This window comes from Sarcophilus harrisii, chromosome 3 (assembly GCF_902635505.1).
Source record: "Sarcophilus harrisii chromosome 3, mSarHar1.11, whole genome shotgun sequence".
NCBI lineage: Eukaryota > Metazoa > Chordata > Mammalia > Dasyuromorphia > Dasyuridae > Sarcophilus > Sarcophilus harrisii.
The window spans coordinates 427,141,393-427,166,660 of NC_045428.1; the positions used below are offsets into that span (position 1 = coordinate 427,141,393).

The 25,268-nt window shown below is 34.2% G+C and overlaps 1 long non-coding RNA gene across 2 annotated transcripts in view; it reads right to left on the bottom strand.

Moving 5' to 3' along the window:
* Positions 1-442: 442 nt before the first annotated feature.
* LOC116422468 overlaps positions 443-25,268 on the bottom strand; it is a 52,527-nt gene continuing 27,701 nt past the window's right edge. Inside the window, exons 1-3 of one of the 2 annotated variants that reach the window (XR_004233126.1) lie at positions 10,162-10,290; positions 4,618-4,789; positions 443-3,017 (exon numbers count right to left, since the gene is read on the bottom strand). This is a non-coding gene — a long non-coding RNA (uncharacterized LOC116422468). Of the gene's footprint in view, positions 3,018-4,617; positions 4,790-10,161; positions 10,291-25,268 lie in introns of those variants that run through there. The other variant, XR_004233127.1, reaches the window with a different exon arrangement.

A 25,268-nucleotide genomic window follows, 5' to 3' on the forward strand; every position in this document is an offset into this window, starting at 1 on the left:
TAAAAGATGTTGAGGAAACCAACAAATGAAGAGATGGACAATATTCTAGGCAAAATGATCAGCATAAGAAAGACACAGAGACAAAAATTTGAAATAGTATAGAGAGCAGTTCAATTTAGAGTCCTAGAGAATAGTGGTAAGAAATAACACTAGAAAGGTCTTTTTGGGGTGGTAGGATGGGAATGGGTCCTTGAAGGACTAGCATAACCATGAGCCGTTTGTTCAGTTCATGATTGTATTTCCAGGAGCAGGATTATTATGTAAATTTGGGACCCTTTAAAATTAACCTCATCAGATATGGGACTTATGTAATGAATGACCCTTGTATTGTTGCTGTTGTTGTTCAGTTGTGTCTGACTCTTTGTAATTTGTGAATCATACAGAACTGTCCATGGGATTTTTTTATTAAAGATACTGGAGTGGTTTGCCATTTCCTTCTCCAGTGGATTAAGGCAAAGAGAGATTGAATGACTTGCTCAGAGTCACATAGCTAGTGTCTGAAATCAGATTTCACCTCATGTCTTTCTGACTCTGGGCCCAGTGCTCTTTCCACTGAGCTACCCAGCTGCCTCCAAAAATAACCACTAGGGTTACACTACCTTAAATCCAGTGTTCTTTGTATCACAGCATATTCAGATCAAATCAAGAAACCTAAAATTATTTATGTCTTTATTAATGACCTTCTGTGCCCAAAGCCCTGTCCAAGGTGCTGGGAATATATAGACAAAATCAGAATGTTCCCTGCCCTGAGGAACTGGAAATGGAATCAAGTAAAATGTATACCAAGTATCAATTGGCAATCACTGGACAGGACTTTCTCTTCTATTATCAACAACCAAAACCTTCTTGGGTTATCTTGACCTGATGTGTGGCAAAGCCTGTAAGTGCTTCTGGTTGTGTCTTCAGGGAAATACTACTTGGAGATTTTCAATGGAAACTCCTATCTTATAACTACTGCATCAAAGAATTGAGCACTTGGTTCTCTATCCTGACTTGGCATTGCAGAGTTCTCACTCCAATCATTGAGGCAAAGATACTCTCATTCTTTCCTTTGTCCATTCAAAGGAGGCAGTGGGTAGGAGATGGCAAGGCTTTATTCTCAAAGAAAACCATGACATTAGGGAGGTGATGTCGGGACATACACATGAATTGGATTTAATTGAGAGTAGGTGGTGCAAAGGCACAAGTCTCATTTTCTCCTCCAGTGTCATCTCCAATAGCAAGATGTAGATCAGGATCCCTGGAGATGGTCCTCGGGGGAAGTCAACAGAAGGAAGTGATCCATGCTATCTTTTTTTTTTTTTTTTGATTCCTGAATTAGTAAGCATTAGCATTGTTGCATTGATGAAATAATCAACTAAACTTGTCATTGCAGGAGCATAGGCACTCGTGGATTGCTGATTTTTGAAATGATGTTAACTGACCAAAAAGCAAAATTATTTAAGGCATCTTGACCATATGGCCAATTAGTCTTCTAGGAGGATCATGAGGAATTTCATTGTGAGACATTGAAAGGAACACTGGTTAACAAAAATTAGTAGCTGAATGAATTTGGGAAAATCATTGTGCTCTGCCTCCATTTTATTAAGGCAAATCACTAAAGAGGACTTCAATTTCCTCATCTGTAAAATGGAAGTTATACTATCTGGGTTTTTGTCTTAATACCTGTGATTCTAGGAATGAGATTTAAACTAAGACAAATTCATAGTACCCTTTAAAAGAGAGAAGAAATATATGTAGCAAATAAAAGTTAATTAAATTAGGTTTTTAAAAATTGTTCACTAAATTTTTAATATTATTCACTACTTGGTGTTGGATTGGAAAAGATGATAAAGAAGATTATTCACTTTTAAATAAAAAATACTTGTTTTTTTAAAAAAAAACTTGCAACTATATACTATCTTAAGTAATAGTGACATTTCTAGGAAAAAAATTATTATGTGCATATACAAGATGTGTTCAAGTTATCCTCTCTGTCCTATTGCTTCATCTCTTCTTGAAGAAAAGTTGCCTGTACTTTCATGTATCTTTTGATCTTTACCTTCTGCATTATCAATGGACCCTGCAATTTTCATTTTATTTAGAATTTCAACTGAGAAAATGTCTTCTTTCCTTAAGGCAAAAGTATGCATTTTCATTATATTTTAAAATCAAATTGCTAAGAAGCACTTTTTTTCCCCTTCCGTGATGTATCCCAGAATATTTAGGTACTTAAATGTTTATTAGCCTGTACTGAATTGAATTAAATCATTCTTGCCTATTCAGTCCTGTATGATTCTTCTCAGTTTAACAGTTGTTGACAGTTGAAAGAATTTAATTGAAAAAGAGAGCTAGCTACTCCTTCTTAACTTGACCCCATCCTCATATGCTATGCTCTGGCCCACTAATTCCCTGATCCTTCTTAGACATGGTTTTCTCTTCAATCAATACCCTTGGCCTTCCCCTTAAAGTAGTTTCCTTTTAAACCTCCCCCCAAAAAAACAATGGAAAGGATGTTACTATCCAGAAAAGTTAACTCCAGCCTAATTCTTCTCTCCCCAAGGAATATCCTTAGCCTTAGTAAGTCTGTTTTGTTCTCTAGGTTTTGTTTCCCTTTTTAAAAATGTTTTATTAATACTCCACTTTAAAAAATGTATCTATCTTTCCCAATTTTTGGCAGAGGTTGATGAATGAGAACAGAAGAATGAAAGTTGCTTACCCCATACATGGACAATGTATTCTTTTACTTTGTTTGACTAACTGTAAATGTGATTATATGTATGTATACATATGTGTATATTTACACATATATACATATATGTAGGTATTTGAGTTTGATACATTAATATATGATATAAATAAACACATACATATATGTATTTATGTACATATGTTAAAAAGTTTCTATAAGGGTAAGGGGGAGAGAAGTGTTTCTCTAATATATCTTCTAAGAAGGTTGTATATGTATATACTTTTTAATTTTGAAAATAGTATGTGTTAGCAAATCATTCAATAGCTCATATTCTTACAGGTGCTTCCTGTTAAAAAACAAAAAAGGGAAATTTATTTAGTATGCAAAATTAATATATACATTGATCATTTTGAGGAAATTTTAGCTCAGACAAAAATGCAAATTGCTTTTAATCAAAATGGGAATTAGCTCATCAAATAACTAATTTGCATAAGAAACTTAGTTTTAATAACTTTTAATAGGAACCCACATAACATAATCAGGCAGAAGAGCAAGATGGATGGATCTAAGCTTCTGAGACAGAGGAGGTACCCACAGAAACATATTGAAATGGAGGACAAATGGACACTACTGTTTTCATGTTTAAAAAAATTTCAAAGAAGATTGGATAAAGTAGTAAAAATTAACCTTGGATTCTTCTTGTAGAATATATTAAAATCTCAGGGAGAGAAAGAAACAGAGACAGAGCTCAGAGATGTTATTAAGGTGCATAGTTCCCCATGGCAATATATTTTTATGGATTTTTAATATTCTTCCCACTCATCTGGCTTTGTAACATTCTCCATCAAATATAAGGCCCCTCATTTACAATTCTTTTTTAACTGCCTATTTGATAAATCACAGGATCTCTACTTACTTTTATTTTTTTCTCCTGTAGCCACAGAAGCAAAGTATCATCTATTCAAATATTGTGGGAAATTTAGTCAGATCAGAGGATCATAGAGTTAAAGCTGTAAAGACCACTAAACCATATAATAGAACCTTTGTATTTTTGCAGTTGAGAAAACTGAGAATATGGACTTATTTATGCATTAATACAAGGAGTAAGCAGGTTTTATACCCAAATTTTTTGACTTTATATTTAGCACTCTTCCTGTTGGAGTTTGGAACCTATTCTTTTCCGTACAAATTGAACTTGTATAGCTTGGCTAGGCTTTATTTCTCTTTTTCTTCTTTTGATCTATAGTAGAATTTTGTCCCAGAATTGCTACTTTGGTAGTGTCCATTTTACAAAAAATACTTAATCCTCCATGCTATGTTCTTAATGTTAAAATGCAGGTGAGAGCTCAACCAAATGGAAACTGTTTTTCTCAAGGTAAAAAAGAATGGGGCCTTTAGAAAAAATCCTACCATGACATTTGTAAGGGTGTTTCAAATGCCTTCCTACTTCTCCTTGAACTCCATGTAAAACCAGATCAATAATCAGCTGGGCTTGAAGAGCAAAATTATGGTTTTAATCTGTCTTCCATAGGTGTTCAAGTAACAAAGTGTTCAAGAGACAAATGAAAAACCCAGAAGGCAGATTCTGGGTAATTAATAATCAACCTATTAATTAGACCTGTTGATAATCAATAAATTGATGGTCATTGGTTTCTCTGGTAACCAAATACAAAATATGGAGATCTATAAAATCAGGTGCTTATGACAGATGAAATTTAACTCTCTTTGGTGAACAATTCATGCGGGTGGGGTTGGACTTTTAAATAAGGAGGTGGACTTTCCAACTCTTACCCGTGAGGACATGATTTAATCATGAGACTCACCTACCTTCAGCAATCTGAATATAGAAATCCCTCTCTAAACAGATTGTTCTGGTTGTTTTTTTCTTTCATAGCTAGGTTCCTCTGGACTCTAACAGAGGATTGTAAGAGCATACATACACTTACCTGATAGAGTGAAGAATTCAAGTAGACTAGATTCAAGTAGACTAGATTATCTAGTTCTTCTTTGGGTGGGACCCATTCAAGATAGTAGAACATGCACCTGGACGATTTGGACAATTTCATCTATCAACAATGTCCTCCAGAGACTGACTGAATGATCTATTGAGACTGGTCCCTGAATGAGGAAATAGAAGGGGGAAAATAATTTAATAATTGATTATTAATAAAAAAGATAATAATCATTTCTCTCACAGACTATTGTGTATTTATATATATACATATATATGTGTGTGTATATATATATGTATAATCAGGCTATATCATATATCATCATTCATATCATATCATATTAAATTGTTACATCATATTATAGTAGGATATATCATATGATTTTTATTGTATTATTTGGATCCTTATTTTAATACTTAATAGCTGAATGACCATGAAACCCTCTGAAACTCAGTTTCTATAAGAATTAAATGACAATAATCATTGCATAATTATTGTAAAGGACATACTTCATAAAACAATGCAGTATCTGAAAACTAGTTGTTATGTATCTTTAGAAAATTAGCGTTTACTTGTTTCCACTTCTTAAATACCCTATCACTTGCCTTGTAATTCTGCCCTAAATACTCTATAGAAACTATTCTAAGATTCCAAATGACCTATTGATTACTAAATCTTTTGGTCTTTTCTTCTTCCTTCTTTCTTGATTTTCAGCTACAGACTTTCTTGACACTTTTCCCTTCTTTAGTTTCCATGACAATGCTTGTTTGTGATTCCCCTAGCTAACCACTCCTTCTAGATCTCCTTCTTTGATTTTTCTCTCCCAGCTCCAAGTATGAATGTCCTCCAAGGCTCTTGACTTATACCCCCTTTTTGCTCTGTGTAAATTCTTTTTCTTGGTCATTTCATCCCCTTGGCATCAATTACCATCTCTGTGCAAATGCTACTTGAATCTGAAAATCCAGTCTCAATTTCTCCTCAGAGCTCCAGTCAGGCATTTATAAAGTTTATTGGATATCCCCCAGCTCAACACAGGTAACAATGAAAGTCATCATCTTCTCATCTTCTGTTCTAAAGCTGCCCCAATTTGCAGCTTCCTTTACTCTATTGATCGCAATATCCTTACATTCCCCCAGATTTAAAATCTCAGGGTCAACATTGATTCTTTCTCACCCTCCACACTGAGTTATCAAGTCTTGTCGATTCTAATCCTACAATATTGCCTCAACACAACAGAGTATTCCCACCCTCTAGCCCTCAACCCTTCTTACTTTAAATATGATAATAATCCCCAAATAGTTTCCCAGCCATAAATCTTATTCCTCTCCAGAATCTCTTTCAAACACCTGCCAAAGTAATTTCCTAATGCAAATGTTTGACTATGTCACCTGAGTAACTTCCTATTAACAAAAATAACTTATATTTATATAGTATTTACTATGTGCTAAAACTTGTACTAAGAATTTTGCAATTATTATCTCATTTGATCCTCACAATAATCCTGGCAGATAGGTCCTATTATTCTCATTTTACAGAGGAGGAAACTAAGAATAATAGAACTTAAGTGACTCACCCAGCATCGCAGAATTTGCAAGTGTCAGAGAATGGATTTAAATTTAGATCTTTTTGACTCCAGAGCCAGTTCTCAATATGTTGTGCCAACTAGCCACCCTTATATTGCCTCTAACATAAAATACAACTCTTTAGTTTAACACTTAAAATTTTATATAATTAATTTCCAATTTCTCTTTGCAAGTTTCATTTAATACTCCTCCCTTCGTGTGCAATATTCCAATCACGTTGGACTCCTAGCTGTTATTTTATTTGGTCTTACAACCCTGGTTGCTATGATGCCAGCAATATATTAATTCATTTCTGCCTAATTGAGGGGCAGCTATGTGAATTGGTAGATAGAATGCCAGTCTGTGGTTAGGAATATTGATCTTTCTGGGTTCCAACTTCACTTTGGAAGTTTACTCTTTGTGTGACCCTGGATAAGTCACCAAACCCCATTTGCCTCAGTTTCCTCATTTGTAAAATCAGCTGGAGAAGGAAATGGAAAACCACTACATAATCTCTGACAAAGAAACCCCAAATGGGATAAAAAAAAATTGGACTTGACTAAAAAATAACTGAACAATAACAAGACTCAGCTCAGGTGCTAGCATAAGGTATTTATGCATGTATCATATTTCCCATTATACTGTAAGGTCTTTGAAGGTAGGGACTGTATAGTAGTTCATATTTATTTGCTTAGCACACACAGCTAGCACAGTGCCGTGCACAGCAGCAGTAATTGTTCAATAAATATTTGTTTACTTGTTGATTAATGATTGATTGTTCTCACTTCCATTTTTCCCTACTCCATGAATTGCCTGCAGCATGAAAGGAGAAAACCTGGTCATTTCTGTTTCATTTCCAAATCAAGGCCAAATAATTTCCACACATATTTACATCAATAGTTAAAAAATAAAACCCAGTGGGTGGAAAATAAGTTGTAGATTGATTTTTACAGAAGATGATTAACAAAGAAAAAATGAAATTCAGCTAGCTGAATTTCTCACTTGCAGAATTTGGCACAAACTCCTCCAACAGATAGCATTTTTCTGTCACTCTCTACTTAATAAGTTGGATTATCTTAAGATAAGAAAGTTGAAAGAATCCCACTATTTTTTACCTATTGTCTTACTCAAAAGAAATACTACAAGTTCTACTGTAGTGATTTTTGGGTCAGTCCCATGGAGACCTTACTCAAAGGGACAAATGCCATCTGCCTTTAACCACAGAATCAAGCTCTAAGGATGAAGAGTTGGTTTAATATTCCTGGCTGGAAATCCTGTCTCAGCAGCACAGTTGATAATCATACATGGTCTCATAGCTGCCTACACTCAGCCCCATCTGCTAAGGTGGCACTATGCCCACTTGCCAGATGGCACACTGGTTTCATGGGGACATAGGTGCCAAAAAAGAATGGCTTTAGAAGACATTGTTAGTATCACTCCTTTGGGCCTCCCTCCTTGGTAACAACCTAACCATATTGGTGTCCCTTTCACATATTAAATCTCATTTATACTTTACAAAAGTAAGTGATTTCAAAGACTTACTAGGTCATCTTATCTAACTGACTAGGGTTTCTGATTCTACTAGAGTAAAAATTGAATCCCATAATGGAGAGAAGAAAGAATATTTCCACATACATATAGTATAACATATATTGTGTCTCAGAGTTTTTAATACCATTAGGCATATCAAAATATCTTACATAAGGGTGGAGCTTGTAGATCTACTTGGTAATTGGTCAGGTCTTCACTCTATGTAGACATTCACAGAAAATGAAAAATGGATTTGCTGAGAGAAGAGTTGTCACACTGGAAGAATCCCAAACTGTGACCCATATTTGTCTTAAGGAATAAATTTTAACCATAGTTGATAAGTCATTAAACAAGATAGGCTTTTTATTCTGAGGCCAATGGAAAAAGAAAAATTTCCAAAAAATGAGCCACAAAACCCTTATTCACTGGCAACAATCAAGCTAGATGAATAGTTATGAACATGGGCTTCAGCAGCCTCAGTATAACTAAGTTTATCTGATTGTTATTTGGAAGGGAAAATTTTGGCAAGTCAGAGAAAACCTAAGCTATTTTACAAATGAAATCAGTTCCCACCAGAGGATTCAGTCATTGGCTTGAAGCCACTTTGCCATCTTAGTGCCTACAGTAAACCCTTGTTTTGTGCATTTCATTGTTTCCATAAAACCAACTATGGTAAGGAAGGAATCTCCTAAAACTTGATTCTGGGATCTCTCCTACCAAAGTTCATGATTTAATTCCATCTTACAGATTTAGTTATCTTTTCTTTATGGATTATAATACTTTTCTGTAAAAATTCTCTTGCTCCTCATAGGGCTTTTGAAATTTTTGTTGTTCAGTTTTGTTTAATTTTTTTCATCCCCATGGACCATAACACACCAATACTAGGTAAGTGATTTGCCCAGAGTCATACAGCTAGTAAATATCTGAGGCTGCATTTGAACTCAACTCTCCCTAACTCCAGGCTCACAATCTATCCACTGAACCATCTAGCTGCATGTGCCAAATAGTATCTCAAATCCCATACAATGCAGACACAATTTTTTTCTTTCCTAAACATTGCCTGTAGCTAACCTCCTTTTTATATAAGTACATCTTACATCTGTCAAATTAATAAAAATGATTTAATGAGTTATCAGAGTTAGGAAAAATAGATATTACTTAGTTCAATACAAGATAATAATATAAATTGATATTAACATTGAAATTTGCTGATAACTCATAGGTTTCCTTAGAATAGTATCTATGATTCTCCTTTGTTCCTCTCTTCCTGAAAATGTTTTCACCTAGACCTGTAGATATTTCTTCCATTGCATTGTATCCATGATCTACTTACCTCCAAAATCAATAAGTATTCTATAGACCAGATCCTAAAACAGCAGCCAAGCTCTTACAACCTCAACTTCTTTAGAAGAGTTGATGATACCAACTCTTGACAAAGCTAAACTCTATGCTGCTGCCAGCACAATTTTTCTTGCCCAGTGTACTAACTACATTTCTACCTCTCCTCCCAGTCATCCAGTCAACAATATTGAAAGAACACCTGCCATATGGCAAATTCAAATAGCTTCCCTTTAACATCAACACTTAAATTATGCTTCATTGCTGCTTCAGGCCGGTCATCAGGTAGGTCTTAATTCCAAAAGGCTCCCTGGTTCTTTCCCCAAAATTGGGATAGGCCCTCATTATCTTTCAATTGCATTATTTTAATGACCTTCTAATGAGTTCCCTACCTCAAGTCCCTCTGATTATTTTAATACAACAGCCAAAAAGTTGACCGTGTCACTGCCTACTCATTGTCCATTGGCTCCCTTTTATATCTAGCATCAAATGCAAATGTCTGTGTTTTAAGTCCTTTACAACCAATCTCCAAAAACCTTTCCAAATTATGTAGATATAGCTTATCATGTACTATATAACCCAGCCAAACTAGTTATCTTATTGTTACACATATCTAGCATTTTACCTCCCCTGTGTCTGCCTTGGCACTAGCAGTGACCTATAGGCCTAGAATGCATTCTCTAATCACATCTGCTTCTTGGTGTTTCTCATTTCCCCTTTAGTTCAAGTGCTAATTCAAATACAGAGCTTTATCTATCTTTCCAGTTATGAGTCCCTTACCCACAAATTTTATTAAACCTTAATTAAATAAATTAAAATATATTAGTTAAGCATACATACACATAGAAAATACATTCCAAAAACCTTATTGCAGTTTCAAGCACTAATAACTTCAGAAGTATGAATGCTACAATTTTTAAAAAATCTTTTATATGTTTAATTATTTAATTTTCATTAATATTTACATTAGAATTTTGAACTATACATTTTTAAATCTTAATTTTAATAAGATGGAGCATTTTGTCATTATATATTGTGCTTGCAACAATTTCTGGATAACACTTTCCTAGATCACTGGATAAGTAAAGGAGGTCCTTTGTTTAGTCACCTTGAACTTTCTCCACTGGAGTTTTTCTTGTTAGGTCACATCAAAACTGTCATATATGCATCAAGACCTTGTTCTTTGGGTCTGTAAAAGCTAGGATAACAAATGTAATCCTCTCAATAAATGAGCAGCTGTAACAAAGTTTTTACAAAGTTCAAAAATAGATTAGCGTGATGACACAAAATGGTGGTCATGTTGAATTTTAATAAGAAACACATTAATATTTAGACATTTTAAATCATTATTAAACATTGCTTTTTATAAGTTTGTAACCCTTACAAACACTTAATAGTTTGTAACAAAGTTGAAGACTTTGGGGACAACCTGTGTATCTACTACCAATCTCTAATCAAATATACATGCTATATGTTCATATAAATTATATATGACATATATTTATTTTAAATATGTCATATGTTCATGGTATATATGTATTTATATATACACTCACAGGTTGAGTATTGCCCAGATATAACCACAGATGTACTATGTGAAAACAGAGCAGTAAAATTAGATTATAACTCTAACCACAACACTCTGATTGTAGACAGGAAGCAGTACCAATAGCCTGTGACAGACAAGTCAAGGGGCAAGAATCTCTGAGAATGGCTATTGAAATAGGAGTCTGAGTTTTAGCAGCAGTGAAGAAAATAAAAAAGGAAGGAGATTGTCATTTTCAAGGCAGCTATGTCTTTCCATAGAAACAAAAGGACTCTCTCAATTCAGAATAATATAAGAGGAAGTTAAAGTTGCTGTCTCCACATTGAGTGCATCAGAGAATGGACAAGTAGATAAGATTGAAAGTTAAAAAGGAGACATTTGAAGGAGAATCCCAAAACAAAACCAAAGAAGAGAGTATCAAAGAAGAAGGCATGACCAACTAAGGTTGAGAATGAGGTCTACACTAGATTTATCATTTTATCAATTATTGATAACTTTAGAAAGAGCAATGATCATTCAACTCTCACTGAGAAGCTGTCTTTTATTGCCACTGAATGCAATGTTAGAGGGTAGACCAAGCTCTGGTGATCACTATTTTGATCCATTTAGCTATGATAAAATTAGAGTAATTGCACTGTGCTACAAAAATGTATAGTTGATTAGGATAATTGGTTAAGATCAAGGATCCTCTCTCATCTTTCCCATTTACTCTCTCTGATGCCTACAAATATGCACAGATCTTTTCCATGTTCTAAATCTATCATTCCATGTCTCTCTTATTTTTTCAAAGCTAAATTCTTAGAACAAGATGATAAGACTCATTGTCTTAAATCTTTCTGATCTGGCTCCTGTTCTTCCTCTCTAAACAGGAATTGCCCTTTTCCAAAATTACTAAACAGATCAAAATTGCTAAGTAAATATGCCTTTTCTCAATTTTCATCAATCTTGACCTGTACAGCATGTAACACTGTTGACCACCATCCTCTCTTTTCTGTTTTTTTAACACCAGTCTTTCTTGATTCTCTTCCCACATATTGATTAAAACCTCTTCAATCTCTTTTACTATATCATCCATATTAATTGTCTACAGATCTTGTAAATGTTTATTTTAATATGTTTTCTTCCTTGATATTATGTAGGACCTGTGACATCATATAGCCTTTTTGGTTCTTATATCATATTACCTATTTTAGTTTGCATAACAAAGATGCTTAATAAATGCTTATTCATTGATTGAAGCAATTAAAAGGATTCTTGAATAAAGTATACCTCCTGGACGTTCATCATGAGTGGTCCTATATATAAGCAGATTAAACTCCAGAGATTTCCTTTTGTAGGATTCAGCCCCAAAGTGGTTTACCTTGTCTCTCCAATGAAGGGAAAGAGGGACCCTGATGTGGTTTACTTCTGTCTGTCTTCAGGTAATATGGTAACAAACAAGGTTACATTTTGAACTTGCAAGTCACCAAGAGAATCTATTTGCGTTATTAAAGGGGCATTGGCTCTGTTAACTAGCACTCCTTGAGAGTTCCCTAGTTATTGTTCTAAGATACAATATTGAAATGTATAAACATATACAAAAGCTAGAATGATAGTTTAAAATTTCTACACCTTTCCTGTTTTTTTTTTTCCTTTTTTGATTTTGAAACTGTTTTGGGAACATCTGGGATAAAATCTCTAAACTAATTTATAAATTAGAGTTTAGAGTTGCCTGGAGACAGTGATAAGTTAGGTCACCCTGCCATCGTCATATAGGTATATATATATATATATATATATATATATATATATATATATATACATATAGGTATATATAGGGCATATATGTGTAATCAAATACTAGTAGATTTTTTTTTGTTCAGTCATGTCTAACTCTTTCTGATCCCATGGACTATAGCAAGCCAGGCCCTTTTATTCTCCATTATCTCTCAAAAATCTATCCAAGTTCATGTTCATTGCTTCCACAACACTATCTATCTACCTTATCCTCTTCTATCCCCTTTCTTTTTTGCTCTCAATATTTCCCAACATCAGGATCTTTTCCAACTATGGTTAAAGTATTTCATCTTCCGTTTCAGTATTTGACATTCTAGTTAATAGCCTGAATTAATTTCTCTCAATATTGATTGATTTTACCTCCTTGCTGTCCAAAGAACTCTAATTTCAAAGTCAACCTTCTATCTGGAATACCATGCTGGCTTGCTTTGAGCCCTTTATAACTTAACAATTACAAGTCAGGCTCCAGAGATGAAGATGTATAAACAATCAAAAATCATTCAAGTTGCATTCATATAGCTGCTGTGGGGGTAATGAGTCATTTGTGTACAATTCAGAGCTCAAAGGTGTTCTATACATAGTTGAACCCTGTCAGAAAGCTTTACTGACTTAATTTTCTTTTGCAGAAACACTAGTTAGCCTTAGGCTAATAGGAAGACTCATACTCGGGATTTTAAGAGACCTTTAATGGTCTTGTGTGTTTTATTTTGATAACATGTCAGATTCTTCAAATATCTTTCATCTATAAACATCAAAGCATTATACAATTGTAAATTATCCCATCCAACAATACTCCCCAATATTCCCAGTATCCCCAAGAGAAAATTATACATTATTGCTCCCATTCACACTTGGGAAAAGCAAGACCCATACTATGAATGACTTATTTGACTACATAATTTTTATAGCTGAAAAGGACAGAATAAAGCCCCTCAGTCTTAGATCACACTTCATAGCTGTGTTCATCTGGCTATTCCAATTCTTTATATAGAACTTATGTGGATACTTCAGTGCAAAACTCTAGTCCTTTCACCTAATTTGCCTCTGAATTATAACAAATAAATGAAATTTTCTAATCGGTAATTTCATTTTGTGTCTTTCTTTGAAGTCTCCCAGTATATTTAAAACTCTGAATTAAAAGAAGAAATATTGAAAACTACCCTAACACCAAATGCCATCTTTTTTTTTTTTTTTTTTTGGATATAAATACTCAATAACTTCCTAGCTGGGGAATGTGATTTCCTGCTCTTAACTCAATTCTTAGCTGTTTACAGAATCATTTGCTACACAGATTTAGGTAAATGGTTAACCTCCTATTTTACCTAAAATCTGTGGATATTCACCTATTACACAGAAAATGAATCGATTGATCAATTGCATCTTATAAAAAGAAAACCTATGGTCTTTGGAAGAAATCTGTGCAATGGCTGAGGAAGGAGGTACCTGATACACATTTTGCAAAACTCAGAGCATTATAAGACAGGTAGAGAAGAAAGTATGTTGATGGAATGGATGGTATCAAAAATCTGGGCAATGGGAGAAATTTCCTTAGCTCTTCTTTCGGCTAAAACATATCTTGCGAAGACACACATAAAAATGACAACTTCTACTAAGTCATAAGTATTTACAATGTAATTCTTGGTGTCCACCCATGTGAGAGGACTAAATGATTTCAGATTTCTAGAGAACCAGGAAAATTACCCTGGAAAATATCTTTATCTAAACCACTGGTTAATTCCTGGATAGACAAAGTTAAGTACTTCCTGAAAACATTTAACTCAAACAAATCCATAATAGAGTCCATTTTTGTTTGTTGTGTCAGTAACTAAGAGGGAGTAAAGATGTGGGTGAGTGATGCAGCCTTCATAAAGCTGTGTGTGTGTGTGTGTGTGTGTTTTGGGAAGTGTCCAAGGAATTTTTTTTCTCTTCCATGGTTTTAGATAAATTTGCACAAGCAAGCCCAGTCCTTGAAACATGATTTCAGACAGTTACTGTGTTACCAAGTCTGCTTTGCTTAATTCTACAGAAGATTCATTTTGTAAACCTGGGGAATCTTTCAACCTGGAAAGGCATGTCTTTGTATACACAGATCAAACGTGCAAGCACACACACGTTTCTCCTTAAAAAGGAAAAGTATATTTATTGCATGAGCAGTATTATTATAAATACTTATTAAGCACCTACTATATGCCAGACACTAAACCTGGGGAAAGGGTGTAGGGAATTTTTTTTTTCTTTTTGGAGGCAAGTATTTTCCTGTTTTGTTTGACACTGGGATTTTTTGCCAACTCTATGGGAGCATTTATGTGGACATCATTGGCTACTTTGATTTCATGACTAATGAAGGATTTTGAGACTTATAGTCCAACCACCTTCTGAACTCCAGCAGAATTCTGGAAATGCATAATTCTCATTTATCTATTTTTTAAAACTCATCCACTCTGTGTATAAATTCATTACTAATTTTATACTTCAATTAGATTCCCATGCCATGAAGTCATCCAGTAAACTTGCATGTTTTGCTTTTGGAGCTATTTTTTCCTCAAAATAATCCCAGTGTCAAACAAAATAGGAAAATACTTGCCTCCAAAAAACTCCCCTTTCCTCAGATTTATATATCCAACAGTGTCTGGCACACGTAGGTGCTTAACAAATATTTATAGATTAAATTAATTTAGATTTAGATTAGATTAATTTAATATAAAATAAATAAATATAATAAAATTAATATAAAATAAAATTAATTAAATTAATTTAGATTTAGATTAGATTAATTTAAGACAGATTGATTAAAATCTTGGAACAATTCTGACTCAGTAAATGTGCTTCTCTGACTGATTAAAGGTCATATGTCGTCTTCAACTTATATCCAGATTGTTTGCTATCTAGGGGAGGAGGGAGGGAGAAGGCGGAGAAAATTTTGGAACATGAGGTTTTGCAAAAGTGAATTGAATGTTGAAAACTTCTTTGAATGTATTTGAAAAAATAAAATATTATTAATAAAGAAAACAAAAGAAAAAAATAAAAGTCATATGTCAGCTTTCTTCTTCTTGGAAGTATAGACCGAGGCCATTACTTCTTCCTTCATATGACCACCACCCAAGTGTCACAACTTCAGGCTTTCTTGAAGATAACCAGGCCAGCTGAGGTGGAGCTAGGAAAGTGTTTTTTGGGGAGGGAGGTTCCCCACTGGCAAAATATCTACTTTAGCTTAAGCATCAGCTGCAGCTGCCACTCCTTCCTTACTCCCTTCAAGGAGCTGAAGTCAACAGCTGCCAGGCTCCCTCCTCCCCCACTGCTCTCCCTCCCTCATGCAACATCCCTATTGTTCCCTCTTGCTTTCTTCTATTGCTTTCCTTCTGTCTGCTTCTCCCCTGCAGCTGCTGCCACCCTGCTCCCTTAACCCCATGCTGCAATCAAATACAGGTCCAATTGTCAAACCACTTCTTTCAGTTCAAATCATGTCCCCTCCTTTCCACCCCGGTACAACATATTATAAACTACCCTTAATTCTACCATGGAATAATGTGGACATTGTGTACACAAGGGAGGTGCATTGCTGGGGCATAGGATTGTTAACTTCCATTCCTTCTCCCAGGTGTTGATCTTCCCACAAGGAAAAATGCCACAGGGCTTCTCTCATCTCATCCGTAGGTTAAGATGCTTTTTGAATCTTTAGTAGGAACAACTCTGACATTTGGGTGATATGATTATTTCTCTTTGTCATTGCTAAGTAAAAGCACCTCAGGGTTGTTGGTGAGAGCCTATGGTTTCTCCAGGGACAGACAGCCTTTATCTGGGACAATTATTAGCCATTCTTATATCAAGTCTTGATATTAATTCAATAGACTTGACTTGAGCCAATTCAATCAGTCAGCTATTTTGACATCACCCATATGTATCAAAGATGCTCTATCAGATATGCCCTTGGTTAGCAGAACCCAAGGCCAGATTTCATCCAAGATAGTCACCTTTCATGGCCTATTCAGTCAGGTCAATTAATTATCTTTCATTATTTTTTATGTATTTTGGTTTTTGCTAATATGTATATGTCCCTGAAAGAGTATAAGCTACTTGAGAGCAGGGATTATTTCACTGGTGCTTTTGTTTCCTTGGAGTCTAATACATAATATAGACTGAAGAAATTCTTATTAATTAATTGATTTAATAGTTGGCACCTTTCCCCAGTGTACAAGATTCAAAAATGAACATATTCGCTCTCTCTTTTTTTTTCAGAAACACTCAAGATCAGCCTACCTAAGGTTGAACTCAGTGCAACAAATTTCCAGAGATACATATATGCTCACAGTGACAGACCAGAAGGGATTGAATTCTATGGTAATTTATATAGCTTCACTCAAATTTCATGTCTGCAAAGAAAATAGAGTTGAATGAATAAAAGTATTTCTTATCACTAAGTGCAAAGCACTAGACAAAATATTAGAAATTCATATAAAAAAGAAAAAAAAATCCCTGCCTTAAAGTAACTTGTCCATGTTGTGTAGTTAGCAAGCATCACAGACAGATTTTGTTTCTAGATACCATGACTTAATTTTCATTGTACTTTCTATTATACTCAATATGTACAGGTAAATGTTTAACAATCAGTTCTCCAAGAGAAAAATGTCATTTTATAGGCTTTCGGAAAACAGGAGTTATATAATTCTGATTGGAGATAGTAATGTATCTTCTTGAATGTATTTACATTGACAAAACTATATTATATTGATGCTGACTCATTTAACAATGTCATATTTAATGAGACTTTCTTTTCTGGATCTTCAATAGCTGGGACTTCTGGTATTAGAAAGATAATCAAGATAGGTCAAATCACATCTTGGTAAAGGTTGATCTCCTGGATGAAGCTGACAAATGTTTAACAATCAGTTCTCTAAGATAAAATGTACTTTTATGTGCTTTAAGGAGACAAATTTTATACAAAGAAAAACCAAAAAAAAAAATGATAACTTTCTCCCAAGAGGTCAAGGCTAATATCTGTATTTTTGTCAGTTTCTTTAAAAGTACATCTGTAAATGGGATATTAGTACTTGTACCAATGGCATAGATAGAAAAGTATCTTATAAACCTGAAAGTACTATGTAAATCTGAATCATTAGAATTTCTAATATTTGAAGGAAATTGGTATTTTTTGGTAGACTGAACACTACGTAAGACTCAGGAGGCCTGGTTCTTTGCCACTCACAAGTGTGTGATGATGAAAATCAGGTAATATCTTTAGATTTTCATTTCTTCATCCATAAAATGAGACGGTTTGACTATATGAAATCTGATACTTCTTTCATCTCTAAAAGTCTATAGTTTTCTAAGAATATAAAGCATATTCTCTTATCTATTACACCATGTACTGCTTCTTGGATTATGGAACAGATTAATATAGATTCTGCTTCAGACACTTTATATGTTGTATGACTTTATAACTCACTCTCTCATTACCCATAAGCAATTCTTTAAGCTAATAAGGTATTAATTTGAATAAGTAGAAGTGATTTCCTTACCAAGAATCCTTAATACCAGTGAAATTACAGATCTTTTCAAATAAAAAAGGAATATAATCTTATCTTTAATTCATCAATCAGTCTCAGTCAATAATTCCCTACTATGTGCCAGGCTGTAAACTGCACTCTGGGGAAACAAATTCAAAAAAATTAAAAAATCTCTTCTTTCAAGGAACTAATAAATGTCTGTAATAGGTAAGGTATAGATTATATAATATGATGATAGAACCATCCCAGAGTATTGCCACATCTCTTCTCCCCCAAATCCCATCTAAATGAAATCAAATGTACTTTACAACTTAAAAGGCAATAAATTACAGGTAGAGCATATGGCATTAAATTTAGTCAGTAAATTCTAATTTCAAGTACTACTTCAGTCAATTACTAGCTATGTGAACTCGGGCAAGTCACTTAACCTATGAGAGTTGGATTCATTGACTTCTCACGTCCCTAACCAGACCTAAATCCTGTGAACTAGAAAACAGTTCAACTTGAATAGAAAAACTGGCTGATATGTAAGAATTGAGTAGCTAGCTTCAATTATATGTGCCATTCTCAAAGATATGGCATGCAACCCTATGAACAATGCTATTATTCATCCAATAAGTCAAAGAAGAATAAGCATGGAACATACACTTCAGAGAGTAGCTCCACTCAAAGACCAAACAAAGTGATTTTTATCTGGTCTCATGTGAATGAAGCTGCTAATCCCCTGTCTTGTCTGCCTTGCTCATAAATCCGCCATCATAGCAGTTAAAATATGAAAAAAAATTCGTTCTCTTGGCATTTGTTGAGAATTTTTTAATGGCTGAATTAGGTTATTCCCTTTTAAGTGACAGCCCTAGAAAAAGGTGGTGGCTCACTATTAGGGCTTAGACAACCTGACTATTCATGACACATGAACCTTACCAGTATTGAGCTTGCCATTCTTATCAGAGTGACAGTCTAACCTTTAAGTACCTGAAACCCAATTTCAGCAAGGCTAATAAAAAACAATTTATAGAAGATAATTCTTTGTTTCAAGGGCACTGGGGGTCTATGCTATCAAAATATATAACGCTCAGTTGAGGAGTAACATTTTTAATGGAAAAAGCAAACCTGATCTCATTAATAAGAGGCAATGGTAAAAGCCTGATTCCACTGAAAGGAAGAGAAAATGGTCTTATGTTGGTGTGATTCATTCAACTGCTTTTATTCCCTCTCCATTTCTCTTTTTATTCCTTCTTATAAGGGATGACGTTGTGGGAGTAAGAGAAGGATGTTTTCAAAAAATGCTATAAAACTTGAAAATACAAACAAAATAAATAAGTAAAGAGTTAAGACTATTAAAAATGCTTGTTCTGTTGGAAAGCAGAAAGAAGTAATGGTTATAGAGTATTGGATTGAGAATTGGGTGTGTTCTCAATTCTTAGTTCTAGCATTTGTTATAGATGTGATCTGCCAGCACCATATCACTTACTGAATGTACATTCTGTTCCATTATTAACACAATCACCATTTCCATTTTATCGAAAATATATACAACATATAGTATTCTAGTAGGCATTCCAAAGGAATTGACTTCTTCAAAGAAAATCTGACTTAAAATGAGTGCTCTGTGAAAGCTAAGTGGTATAAGCTTTGATTGTTACAAAGATATTTTCAATGCACTGCTTTTCTGAAGCCCTTTCTTATTTTTTTCCACTATGCAATTCCCAAAGTTGCAATAATATGAAATGTCATTTCAATATTGCTTATAACTGAGAAAGCCAAAGTAGTTTCTTTGTAAACAGAGGCATAAACTGAGCAGTCTTTTCATGATGTTCTCTCATGAGTGATAAATGAGAAAATAAAAAGAAATCACTAACAAGAATCACTTGTTTCCAAAAGTATAGCAAACAAATGGCTTTTTAAAAAAACCTCCTACAATTTACAGAATCAGCTTGAGGCAGTAGGTACCTTATTTGGTTGTCATGCTATATAGATCTTGAATGTCACTAAGAAAAGGGAAAAGCACAAAGATGGAAAGGAGAACACACTTGAGCAACCAAGAGAAGTAATGCTGCTTAATGGAGCACATTATAATCAAAGAGCATTGAGGTCAAGAGATCTATAATGTTATGTGACATCCCAATTCTGAACTTTCACTGAATCTCTTCCAGGCATGGCACAAGATTAGTTAGACAGCCTCAATTGGAAAAACCTGATATTTCAAAAAATTGGATTTCAAGTGTAATGGAAGAACATATATGTCACAGTAAAAGCAAACAGTCATAGAAACTGTAAAGAAACTTGAAAGGGTCTCATTTTTGTTCACTTAAGGAGCTCCACAGCACAGGTTCTCATCTACTCATGGAAATATTATTGCTTTTGCTATTCTTTTAAGAAACAAGTAAAAGTATCTTATAATAATATTTTAAAAGAGTACATGACAACCATAAAATTATAGTTTGGTGACTACAAGATTTTATCTCACTTTAGCCTAGAATAATGAATTAAGTTGATATTCATGATTTTATACATACGTATATATACATATATTCATGCTTTATTTCACATGATACTCATAATAATTAGGGGAACAAATATTTTTACTCTCCCCATTTTACAGATTGGGAAATTGAGGTTGAGCGAGGTTACACAGCTGGGTCTGAGATAGAATACAAATTCAAGTCTTGCCAACTCCTTTGTAACACTTTACCCACAGTGCCATATAGTGCACTCAACTTTCATTTTGCAAAATTTACAACCTTATTTGAAGAGAAAACTATTAAGAAATAGTATGTTTTGTCTTAAGAACTAAATCTATATCTTTGCCATGTTGAACATTTGAAAATAATTGTTGTTCATCCTCTAAGGACCATTAAGAGATCAAAATTTGAAAACACATAACAGATTAGATGAACTAGATAGATGAAAAGAAAATGATTTAATTCTTAGAGAACAAAGAAATCATGTAAATATTTTGAATCTTAATAGTTAAGGTACTCTAGAGCATATGTTATGGATTATAAAAATTTAAGGCAGAATAGAGCCTCCTGTAAGTCTGGATTGGATTAGATGGTACATAGTTTTCATAATATGTTCCCTTTTATTGACTCATACTCTTGGAAAGCTTCCCCCTGCCCTTTATTAATCATCATTAGTAATAAGACTGGAAGAGGTCAGATATTCAGGTATTTGTGGAGTAGTGTCCTGGTTTCCTTTCCCCTTTTTTCTAATTGAACTCCTTTTGGGTTTTAACTTTAAAACCGTTTTTTGTCACTAGAACATTTTTTTCTTGAATTCCTTTTATGTCTTAGCATTCAAACCTTTACAAATGACCATAACTTTTCCTCCCTAATGCTGATTGACAGGCTTTGAGAAAGCAAAAGGATCAAATTCACTGGAATGGAATTCTCTATATTCTTAACCTGCGAATTAATTTCCCCAGACCATCTCCCTCTGGAAGAATGAACAAAACTGCACGATAGTCACCACCTCTAGATACACTAACCCAGAAATGGTAAATCTATGGAGAGTTGTCTTACATTTTATTTTTTAAATTAGGAATTTCTTCCTCCACCAAGCATTATGATTTTCAAATGTAAAGAAAAGAAAAAAATTCAATTGATTATAGAATCTCTTATATATAGCTTGTTTTTAGAAAAAAACATATTCTGTATATAGTTAAAAGATTCTTTATGTGGTATGTATATACGTATATATGCAGACATATTTGTGTATACACACATACACACACACTCACACACATATCTATCTTTTAACATGATGGTTCTATCCTGCTTATTTATTCCTTTATGAATTATCTTTTGCTTTTTTCTGTATATTTTTAAATATGTACTTGGTATTCTTTTCTTCTTTGGGGGAGGGAGGTGAGCATAGAGTTCATCTCACTCTGAAAATTTCACCTTATACTCATCACTAATAACTTGTATATATTCCAACACATTTTATATATGACATTTTGTGTCTAATGAAAAGATGCCCTGGACAATGACAAGTAATCAAATAAAAATAATGTTTTAGAACATGGAGGGAAACAGCCTCTTAGAGAAAAATCCCCTCTCCCTAAAGATCAGTCTCTGAAAAATTTTCCTGGAATTTAAAAAAAACCAGAGATTCTTTATTCAGAATTACTCAAATTGAAAAGATGTCTTTTTTTGAGGGATAAAGCCATGTGCCAATATATATTGCAGTTATGTAGACATAGTCTTATGATCGTTATGAGGAAACAACTTATTATTCTTGAGGTTTGGTGATGGTTCCATGAGTTAACATCCTAAATTTCTTGTGTTTTTCATCATGATGTTGAATTTTGTGTGTTAATAATGAAGTCAGGTGAAGGTCAGGACTTAAGGGAAGGCGGCACAAAATGGAGAGACCAACTTTGGGACAAAGTAGTAACAAGTAGGAGTTGTCATTTTTCAGTTGTATCTGATTCTTTGTGATTAATTTTAGGGTTTTCTTGGCAAAGATACTGGATTCCTTTTCCCATTTCCTTCTCTACCTTATCTTAAGAAAACTGAGGCAAACAGGGTTAAGTCATTTGCCCAGGATCACACAGCTAGTAAGTGTCTATCTGAGACCAGATTTGAACTGAGAATGAGAAGATAAATCTTCTTGACTCCAGGTCCACCACTTTATCCCCTTAGCCACCTGACTTCCCCAAAATAGAGTGAGATGATAATGTTTGGTCATCTAATGAAAATTGGGATAAGGAAACTGCAGTTTTGTTTTTGTTTTTAGCAAAGATATTTACCAGACATATTCGTCCAGTCAACATTGGTCAAATGGCTGTCACTCAGATAGTGTGTTCTAGGTCTTCCTTTTTCTCCCTCCTTTATCTCCAGCACACTCTCTCCCTTTCATATTTATAAAAACAAGTGCAGAACTTACATGCAGGATGTTTTTCAATACTGAATCTGACAGATCCCTAGCTCCTAGGACTTATGAAAAGATTTCACAGCTCAGCCTTCTTACATACCCCCCCACACACACACACATAAAATCCCTGAGCAATGTAATGCAATAAAGCAAGCCTATATTAAACTCTTATTAGATGCTAACTGGGATAACTGCTAGGGATACTGTCTCTCACCAAGAAAAAAAAAGTCAGAACAGTCCTTGTCTCCAGGAGATGCTAACTTCAGCCTTCACACTCACTCTCTTGCCCCAATTACCCCAGATCTCAAGTTTCTGGAAAGCTGCCTTAGATACACCAGATCTCAGGACCACCCTTTGCTTCTAACCATGCTCTAATTTTCTCCCACAAGTACAAGAGTCCCATACTTCTGAACACGTCCTCCTTTTTCTTTCATACAAATGTTCATTCCTCCCTCTCTACTTTTCAAGCCTTTTTTCCAAACACTTGGAAGTTGATTTCTATCACCATACAGAGCTTCTGAAATAGGCCTGAGGAAAGAATGGAAGCTGTTCCTGGCCCAGAACCACTTGCAATCAGTTATTGCCATTTTGTCAGTCTTCTCAGATTCTGATGCCTTGTTAGGATGAATAGATTTCACTATTTCATTAAAAGAGAGAATAGAAGAAAGAAAAACAACAATGTCAGGTTGTATAATATACCACCATGTATTCTGTAATTCTCTAGGGAATTTTGTTCTGTCCCACTGAATTCTCTTACTGTTTTCCCATGCAAACCTTCAGAGAACAATTGCCAGAGGAAAAGGTCAAAAAGAAATTCTCTAGAGGAATTTGCGATTTCTTTTTTTTTTTTTTAACACAATTTCACCAAAAATTTTTGCATGGAGGCATGTAAGGTAGTCCACAGCACAAACAAATACATATATCAACACATGGTTATGTCATTGTGTGCAGCAAATCCAACAGAGTACTGGATACTGAATAGGAGCAAATGAATGAAGATACCCTAAAGAGTAAAAATCCCCTGCCAGAAAAGCATCTCTAGGTGATGAAGTGGATAGAATACCTGAGTCAAAGTTTTATTTTCTTGCATTCAAATCTGGCCTAAGATTACTTACGAGCTGTGTGACTCTGGGCAAGTCACTTAACTCCATTTGCCTCAGTTCCTCAACTATAAAATGAGCTGAAGAAGGAAATGGCAAACCAGTCCAATATCTTTGCCAAGAAAATGCTAATGGATTCATAAAGAGTCAGACAAAACCATGAGAACAACAGAGATCATTATACAGTGATGGGGTCTTGCTTCTTCAACTTTATAGACCTCACACTGGGGCTTGCATTTTGTTGTATCAATATGTCTTTCTGATTCCCCCCCCCCAAAAAAATGGCCTAATTAGTTATCACAAATAAACCAATTAATTCCTCTCCTTGGAAACAAAAGCAAAGTCTGGGTGACTTCCTGCTTTATTCCCTGACAAATAGCAATTTGCACAAAGTGTTTTCAAAGAAGGCTTTGTAAAGTTGCAGAATGCTGTGACATGCACAATGTAGTATAGCTTAAAATATTTCCATATTTCTGTACTCCTATATGGAAGTAACATGTGAAATCCAGCAAAAATTTTCAATGTGTTCCAAGGAATTAAATTAATATGCACTGGCCTTTTGTATGAAGTTACTTGAAAGTGAAATTATCTTAAATAATGGTTTTAAATGGCCTAAAGACTTTTTGGGGACAGTTTGAACTGTCCCAAAGAACATGAACAAGAAACAAATATCAAAATTATGCTGAGGACAGAAATCACAAAATGCAATTGGAAGGAAAATAACATTCTTGAATTTGATCCAAGCAGCCAGTTCTTCCTAAATTTGAAAGATCAAAGATTCTAAGCCAAATACAATTATATAAAATGCTTATTCAACTCTATATTTTTATTCAGTCACATATCTTATCCACAAATCCCTCAGAAATTACCACAGCTTTAACTTCAGATTTGACCATTTTATTTTTATATACCCATAAATAGAATACTAAAAGAATAAACTACACTATCTAAAACAGCATATTTCTATTTCAATGGGCAGTCTGCTGAAATCTCTGAAACCTTGTTCTGAGTGTGAATGAAAAATCATGAGAGAATAACTCAAATGATCTATGATAATGTGAACCTTATCTCAACCTTACATTGTATTTGAATCTTATCAGAAAAGATGTAAGTTGCCTTAACATGAAATAAAATTCTTTCTGGGTTTTTAAACCAGCAGCATAAACTCATTTTGAATTGATTCTTTCTTGATTCTTAAGGACATCATGCATTCTTCTAAGTAGAAAAAGAAACAAGAAAAATAGAATAGTTGATAACTGAAAAACCTCTTAAATGAAGAAAGAAAAACAACAATGTCAGGTTGTATAATATACCACCCTGTATTCTGTAATTCTCTAGAGAATTTTGTTCTGTCCCACTGAATTCTCTGACTGTTTTCCCATGCAAACCTTCAGAGAACAATTGCCAGAGA